The sequence below is a fragment of the Pongo pygmaeus genome, chromosome 3, assembly GCF_028885625.2.
Source record: "Pongo pygmaeus isolate AG05252 chromosome 3, NHGRI_mPonPyg2-v2.0_pri, whole genome shotgun sequence".
Classification (NCBI taxonomy): Eukaryota; Metazoa; Chordata; class Mammalia; order Primates; family Hominidae; genus Pongo; species Pongo pygmaeus.
The window spans coordinates 162,859,545-162,867,304 of record NC_072376.2 but is presented as its reverse complement, the minus strand read 5'-3'; the positions used below and the strand labels follow the sequence as shown (position 1 = coordinate 162,867,304).

Below are 7,760 nucleotides of genomic sequence, written 5' to 3'. Positions count from 1 at the left end.
AGATTACTATTCTTAACCTTTTAGTGTATATCCATGTTTTGTGTGAAACCGTTTTTCTCAAAATTTATTTTTTGAACATTCAGTTGGAAAAAATGTTTTTTCTCTATCAAAATAAATCTATTAACTGTATTTTGTGTCTGTGTTCATGAAAAAGTAAACTCTAGTGTAAAGAGAAACCCAAGAGATGGCGCAGATAAGCAAAAAGAGAAAAAGACTTGAACGTCTAAGGAAGTACAAATTCATTTGATGGTGAATTGCTCTCTTTTATAGATAACTTCATGAGCATCCACAGACTCTGCTTAGCAACACAGCTGGAGGTTATCAGTTCAGACAGGCTAGAGAAAAATGTCCAAATTACTTCTCAACCAAAATGGAAATGTTTTCCAAACATTGCAGAACAGGAAGAAGCCCAGAGAATGAGTGAGAGCAGCAAGTCTAAAATATAAAGGAAACAATTCATTCTGTAGTTCCAGTTTTTAAATGACAATAAAATTGGCCTTTCGCTTTTTGCCTGGTCTTCTTCTAAGCACCTCACATGTATTATTGCATTTTTTTGTAACATTATCAAATAAAATTATTCCTCTATATTGCCATCAGTAATTCGAATGTTCATATATTGGAGATTTATTTTTATTGGGTAGTATATGGTAAATGAGACACTCCTGATAAATGATTTTACCTAAGGAGGAAGATGGTTCAAAACAGGCTTTGTAAAGATAGGCTTTACAGTGGAAGTGGAACAGATTACATACAACAAGGCCTTGAATGCCAGGGTTTTTGCTTTGGATGGAAATCTTTCTGAAAGGCAATGGTAAATCTTTGGAAATTATTGCTTAAAAGAGATTATATGACCAAAGCAGAGTGGCAAACTTTTCTTCTGTAATTATTTGATTTTGATACCTCCAAAGTTAAACTAGCTTTGTAACATGGTTGGATATTAAGAGATGGAATGCATGATACTGAGTTAGCTGTGAGAACTTCAGTGGGCCCAGGTAAGTACAATCACGAAAAAAGTAAGATTGTTTGAAGACTGTAATATTGCATTCTGATGCAAACTTATGGCTTTGTCATTTTACTAATTTTGTGATTTGGGGCAAATTTTCTAATCTATGAGTTTTAGCTTTTATATCTGTAAGATATTAAAAGTATTTTATTTTTTTCTATGCTATTATTGTAAATGGATTTATTTTCTTAATTTTCTTTTTAGATAGTTATTAGTGTAAAGAAATGCAACTGTTTTTAAAATTTTTTATTATTTTTATTTATTTATTTATTTGAGATGGAGTCTTGCTTTGTTGCCCAGGCTGGAGTGCAGTGGCGTGATCTTGGCTCACTGCAACCTCTGCCTCCCGGGTTCAAGGGATTCTCCTGCCTCAGCTTCCTGAGTACCTGGGACTACAGGCTCCTGCCACCATGCCTGGCTAATTTTTGTATTTTTAGTAGAGACAGGGTTTCACCATATTGGCCAGGCTGGTCTTGAACTCCTGATCTTGTGATCCACCCAACTCGGCCTCCTAAAATGCTGGGATTACAGGTGTGAAATTTTTAATTTTTATTTTGTTCACAGGTACATGTTTAAGTCTGTTACATAGGTGAATTTGTGTGATGGGAGTTTTTTGTACAGATTATTTCATCACCCAAGTACTAAGCCTAGTATCCATTATTTATTTATTTTTTAATCTTCTCCTTCCTCCCACCCTCCACCATAAGGTAGGTCCCAGTGTGTGTTTTTCCCTTCAATGTGGCCATGTGTTCTCATCATTTAGCTTCCACTTGTAAGTGAGAACATTCTGTATTTGTCTTTCTGTTCCTGCATTAGTTTGCTATAGATAATGGCCTCCAGCTTCATCCATGTCCCTGCAAAGGACACAATCTCACTCTTTTTTATGGCTGCATAGTATTCCATGGTGTATATGTACCACATTTTCTTTATCCAGTCTAACATTGATAGGCATTTATGTTGATTCTATGTCTTTGCTGTTGTGAATAGAGCTGCAATGAACATACACGTGCATGTGTCTTTATGATAGAATGATTTATATTCATTTGGGTATATACCCAGTAATGGGATTGCTGGGTTGAATGGTATTTCCGTTTTTAGTTCTTTGAAGAATCATTACACTGCTTTCCACAATGATTGAACTAATTTACATTCCCACCAGCAGTGTATAAGCATTCCCTTTTCTTCTACAACCTTGCCAGCATCTGTTATTTTTGATTTTTTAATATAGTCATTCTAATTGGATGAAAGATGGTATCTCATTGCAATTTTTATTTACATTTCTCTAATGACCAGTGATATAATTTTTTTAAATGTTGATTTTGTATACCGCAACTTTACCAGCTGCAGAATGTTGTTAAATTTAAACCTCACTTTTTTGAATATTGATTTTCTATACTTCAACTTTACTAGTTGTAACAGTTTTTTTTTTGGAGCTCTTAGGGTTTTCTACATATAGGATCATGTCATCTGTGAACAGGAATAGTTTTACTACTTCCTTTCTGATATCTAAATCAGATGCCTTTTATTTCTTTTTCTTAACCGATTGCTCTGGTGGAGACTTCAAGTACTATGTTGAATATAAGTGGCAATAGTTGGGATCCTTGCTTTATACCAGATCTTAGAGGAAAAGCTTTCAATTTTTTCCCATTGATTATACTGTTAGCTGTGGACTTTTCATAAATAGCTTTTATTGTGTGAGGGAATTTCCTTCTATACCTATTTTGTTGAGAGTTTTTATCATGAAAGGATGTTGAATTTGTCAAATGATTTTTCCACATCTATTGAGATGATTGTGATTTTTTTTTTATTTGGGGTTCAATTTATTCCCTCTGCTTTATTTTTTTATTTTTATTTTTTATTATACTTTAAGTTTTAGGGTACATGTGCACAATGTGCAGGTTTGTTACATATGTATACATGTGCCATGTTGGTGTGTTGCACCCATTAACTTGTCATTTAGCATTAGGTATATCTCCTAATGCTATCCCTCCCCCCTCCCCCCACCCCACAACAGGCCCCAGTGTGTGATGTTCCCCTTCCTGTGTCCATGTGTTCTCATTGTTCAATTCCCACCTATAAGTGAGAACATGCGGTGTTTGGTTTTTTGTCCTTGTGATAGTTTGCTGAGAATGATGGTTTCCAGCTTCATCCATGTCCCTACAAAGGACATGAACTCATCATTTTTTATGGCTGCATAGTATTCCATGGTGTATATGTGCCACATTTTCTTAATCCAGTCTATCATTGTTGGACATTTGGGTTGATTTTTATCCTTCATTCTGTTACTGTGGTATATGACAGTGATTGATTTGTGTATGTTAAACCAGCCTAGCATTCTGGGGATAAACCGCCCTTTGTCATAATGTATAATGCTCTTGATATGTTGTTGAATTCAGTTTGCTGATATTTTACTGAGGAGTTTTACATCTATGCTCTTCAAAGATACTGGTCTATAGTCTACTTTTCTTGTGGTATCTTTGTTTGGTTTGGTATCAGGATGATGCTGGCCTCATGAAATGAGTTAGAAATATTCCTTTTACTTCTATTTTTTGAACGGTTTGAAAAGAATTGGTGTTAATTTTTCTTTGAATGTTTGGTGGAATTCAGTGATGAAGCTATCTGGTCCTTGGCTTCTATTTGTTGAGAGGACATTGATTACTATTTCAGTCTCCTTATTAGTTATTAATCTGTTCAGAATTTCTATTTCTTTTTGATTTAGTCTTGATAGGTTGTATATTTCCACAGATTTATCCATTTTCACTTATACAATATATTGGCATATAATTGTTCATAATAGTCCCTTGTGACCTTTTAAAATTTTTATTACTGAGGCATCCATTGTAATGTCTCTTCTTTCCTTTCTAATTTTATTAACGTAACCAAAGAGGTGACAGATTTGTTGTCTTAGTCCATTTGTACTACTGTAACAAAATACCTGAGACTTAGTAATTTATAAAGAATGAAAAGCCTCAGGCACCCTACTCTAATTGGTGAAAGCTGTGGCATGGGCTGCACCAAGCAAAGATTTGTCTCATGGAGAAATCTACTTTTCCAAGGTCAAGGAACCAGCTGGTTCAGTATCTAGTGAGGGCCTTTTTCATTGATAGCGTCTTCTCACATTGACACTCTCACATGGTGGAAGATGGAAGAGTAAGAGAGGTGAACACTCTCTGAAGCTTCTTTTATAAGGACATTAATCTATTTATAAGGTCAGAGCCCTCATGACTTAATCATTTCCCTAAAGGCCTCAATTCTTAATATAACCACAATGGAGATTCAGTTTCAACACGAATTTTGGAGAGAATATCACATTTACACCATAGCATCTATACACTGAAAACTATAACACGCTAATGAAAGAAATTGAAGAAGACAGAAATAAATAGAAAGATATCCTGTGTTCATGGATTGGAAGAATTAATATTGTTAAAATGTTTACACTATTCAAAGCAATGTATAAATTCAATGCAGTCTTTATCAAATTTCAATGGCATTTTTTCATAGAGATGGAAAAAACAATTCATATAGAACCACAAAAGATCCTGAAGATTCTAAATTTCATACAGAACCACAAAACATCCTAAATAGCCAATCTTGAGAAAGAAATACAAAGTTGGAAACACCATACTTCCGGATTTCAAATTATATTACTGCATGTATAGTAACCAAAACAGTTTGATACTGGCCTAAAAACAGACACGTAAACCAATGGAACAGAATTAAAAGCCCAGAAATAGGCCCAGGAATATATAGTCAACTAATTTTCAACAAGAGCACCAAGAATATATAATGGAGAAAAGATAGTCTCTTCAGTAAATGATGTTGGGAAAACTGGATGGTCACATGCAAAATCATAAAATTGGACCTTTATCTTATGCCACACACAAAAATCAACTCCAAATAGATTCAAGTAAGACTTGAAACCATAAAACTTCTAGAAGGAAACATAGGGGAAAGGCTCCTTGACATTGGCTTTGGAATGTAATTTGGTCATCATACAGGCAACAAAAGCAAAAATAAACAAATGGAACTATATCAAACTGAAAAGCTTTGCACAGCAAAGAAAACAATCAACAAAATGCAAAGGCAACTGACAGATTGGGAGAAAATATTTGTAAACCACATTACTGATAAGGTATTAACATCCAAAATATATAAGGAACTCAAACAACTCAATAGCAAAAAGCCAAATAACCTGATTAAAACATGGGTAAAGGTCTCAAATAGACATTTTTCCAAAGAAGACACAAAAATAGCCAACAGCTATATGAAAAGGTACTCAGCATTGCTAATCATCAGGGAAATGTAAGTCAAAACCATGGTGAGATATCCCTCACACCTGTTAGGATGGTTATTATGAAAAGATGAAAGATAGCAAGTGCTGGGGAGGATGTGAGCAAAAGGGAACCCTAGTATACTGTTGGTGGGAATGTAAATTGGTACAACTATTGTGGAAAATAGTGTGGAGATTCCTCAAAAATTAAAAACAGAACTACTATATGATCCAGCAATCCCTCTTCTGGGCATATATCCAAAGAAAATGAAATCAGTACCTTGAAAAGCTATCTGTTGTCCCAAGTTCATTGCAGCTTTGGTCACAATGGCCAAGATTTGAAACCAATATATATATAGTGATATTATTCAACCTTAAAAAAAAAGGAGATTCTGCCATCTTCGACAACATAGATGAATTTGGGAGATATTATGCTAAGTGAAATAAGCCAGACAGAAAAAAAAATACTGCATGACCTCATTTATATGTGGAATCTAAAAAAGTTGAATACATAGAAGCAGAGAACGAACAGTGGTTACTAGGGACCTGGGGGTAGGGGAAATGGGGAGATGTTGGTCAAAGGCTTCAAATGGACAGTTCTATGATGAGTAAGTACTAGAGACCTAATGTACACCATGGTGACTATAGTTAATAATAATGTATCGTATACTTGAAATTTGCTAAAAGAGTAGATCTTAAGTCTTCTCACTACACACACACAAAAGTAATTACATGAGGTGATGGATATATTACTTGCTTGTGGTAATCATTTCACAAGGTATATGTGTATCAAAACATCAGTGTACACCTTGAATAGATACAATTTTTAAATTTGCCAATTATGCCTCAATAAAGCTTAAAATATATGGAAAGTAATGTTCATTTCACAGGGTTGTTAGAGTTGAGACACTATCTACAAAGCACTTAATACAATGGCAGCCATATGTAATAGGTGCTTAATGAATGAAAAGTAATTCAAAACCCCAAAACAAACAAACTGAGGGGTAAGTTTTATGAGTAGAGGAAAGTTAATTGAAGGGAATACAGTATCCTTCTTTCTTTCATGTACCAGAGACACTTGTACTTAACAATTGTACAAAAATAATTTCTGTGTCTGTCTCCCCTCTACAGACTGTGAGATTTTCAAGATGGGAGAATGTCTTTATTGTTATGTACTCATACCTAGGACCATTGCTGACACACAACACATAATCAATATTTGTTGCAGTGAACTGAGCTGAAATTGACCACCATTAGCTGTTTCTCTCTGCATGCTACTATGTTGTGGGAAAATAGCTGAACAAATATTCCCCAACCGTGGACTATGCTTGTGATTTTCTGACTTAAAATAGGAAGTATTTGATGTACATAACATTCAACTTCTGGGCGGGCTCTGGGCAATACCTCAAAGGGAGAGACGTCATCTGAACCTGAGAGTGGAAGGACTACAGGACTGCTTTGAGGACAGACGTGTTATGTATTAAGATGTTCTGGACTGAGAAAGCAAAAAAAGGTGTAGAATATGAATCTTAAATGGACAAATCCCAAGGACTCTGCTTCATTGATGTAAAATCAAGCTGTTTCTCACTCAGGTGAGTTCTGCCTGAGAGCCTGATTGGGGTGAATGATAGCAAGGAGTTCCTTTCTTCCTTCCAGGTGTGCTAGGTGCTAAGTTACAAAGGTGAATCTCAGCTTCTGCCCCTGTGAGCTGGTCTAGTGTGACAATGAGGATGTGCACCTCCCTCACAATGTTCTACCTAGTTTTCACCAAAATAATCCTTAATGTTTATAGGTTTCTTTAAAATTTTTTTAAACCCCTTTTCTTCTTGCCCCGAGCATCATTGTGTTTCTGGCTTAGCCAAAGTTTTCCTCTTGCCCCGAGTCTTGTCATCATAGTCCTGATTCAACTTCCACATTGCCAAATTCATAATAAATTGTTATAGTGGTCGTATCAGAATGGAGGGGATTATTGGTGAATTTAATTTCATTTCTTTGGGTTTTTCCTTGATTTATTTTTTAATTAAAAAAATGGAATGCTTCACGAATTTTCATGTTATCTATGTGCAGGGGCCATGCTAATTCTTCTCTGTACTGTTAAAATTTTAGTATATGTGCTGCTGAAGCAAGCACTTCTTTTTCTATCACCTCCAAGTGGGCATTACTTTTGCAATTAGTTACAGAAGTTATTGAGAGAAAAAGAAAAGTATCAACTTGCCCTGAAAAATCCTAATTATCTTCCTTTAAACATTTAAACTCATATAATTGTATTAACATTTTAACAGAGAAAATCTACACCCCCCCTCCACCTCCCACCTTCTGAGACATTAATGTGTTACACTCCACAGTTTTTGGGAGGTGGCATCTCTCCAGAGAATACAGGATGGGGGAGTTACCCAAGGCTTGGCACGATTTACGCTGAGTGAGCTCATTGCTCCATCTGAGGGTTCTTCACAGTCCAGAATGTTGAGAGATGCAGGACTCACT

At 35.4% G+C, this 7,760-nt stretch overlaps 1 non-coding gene across 1 annotated transcript; it reads right to left on the bottom strand.

The window, feature by feature from the left end:
- Nucleotides 1–7,298: 7,298 nt before the first annotated feature.
- On the bottom strand, nucleotides 7,299–7,406 carry LOC129035890 (U6 spliceosomal RNA). The gene has a single exon (XR_008502384.1). It is a non-coding gene; the product is annotated as a U6 spliceosomal RNA (small nuclear RNA).
- Between the last annotated feature and the right edge of the window lie 354 nt (nucleotides 7,407–7,760).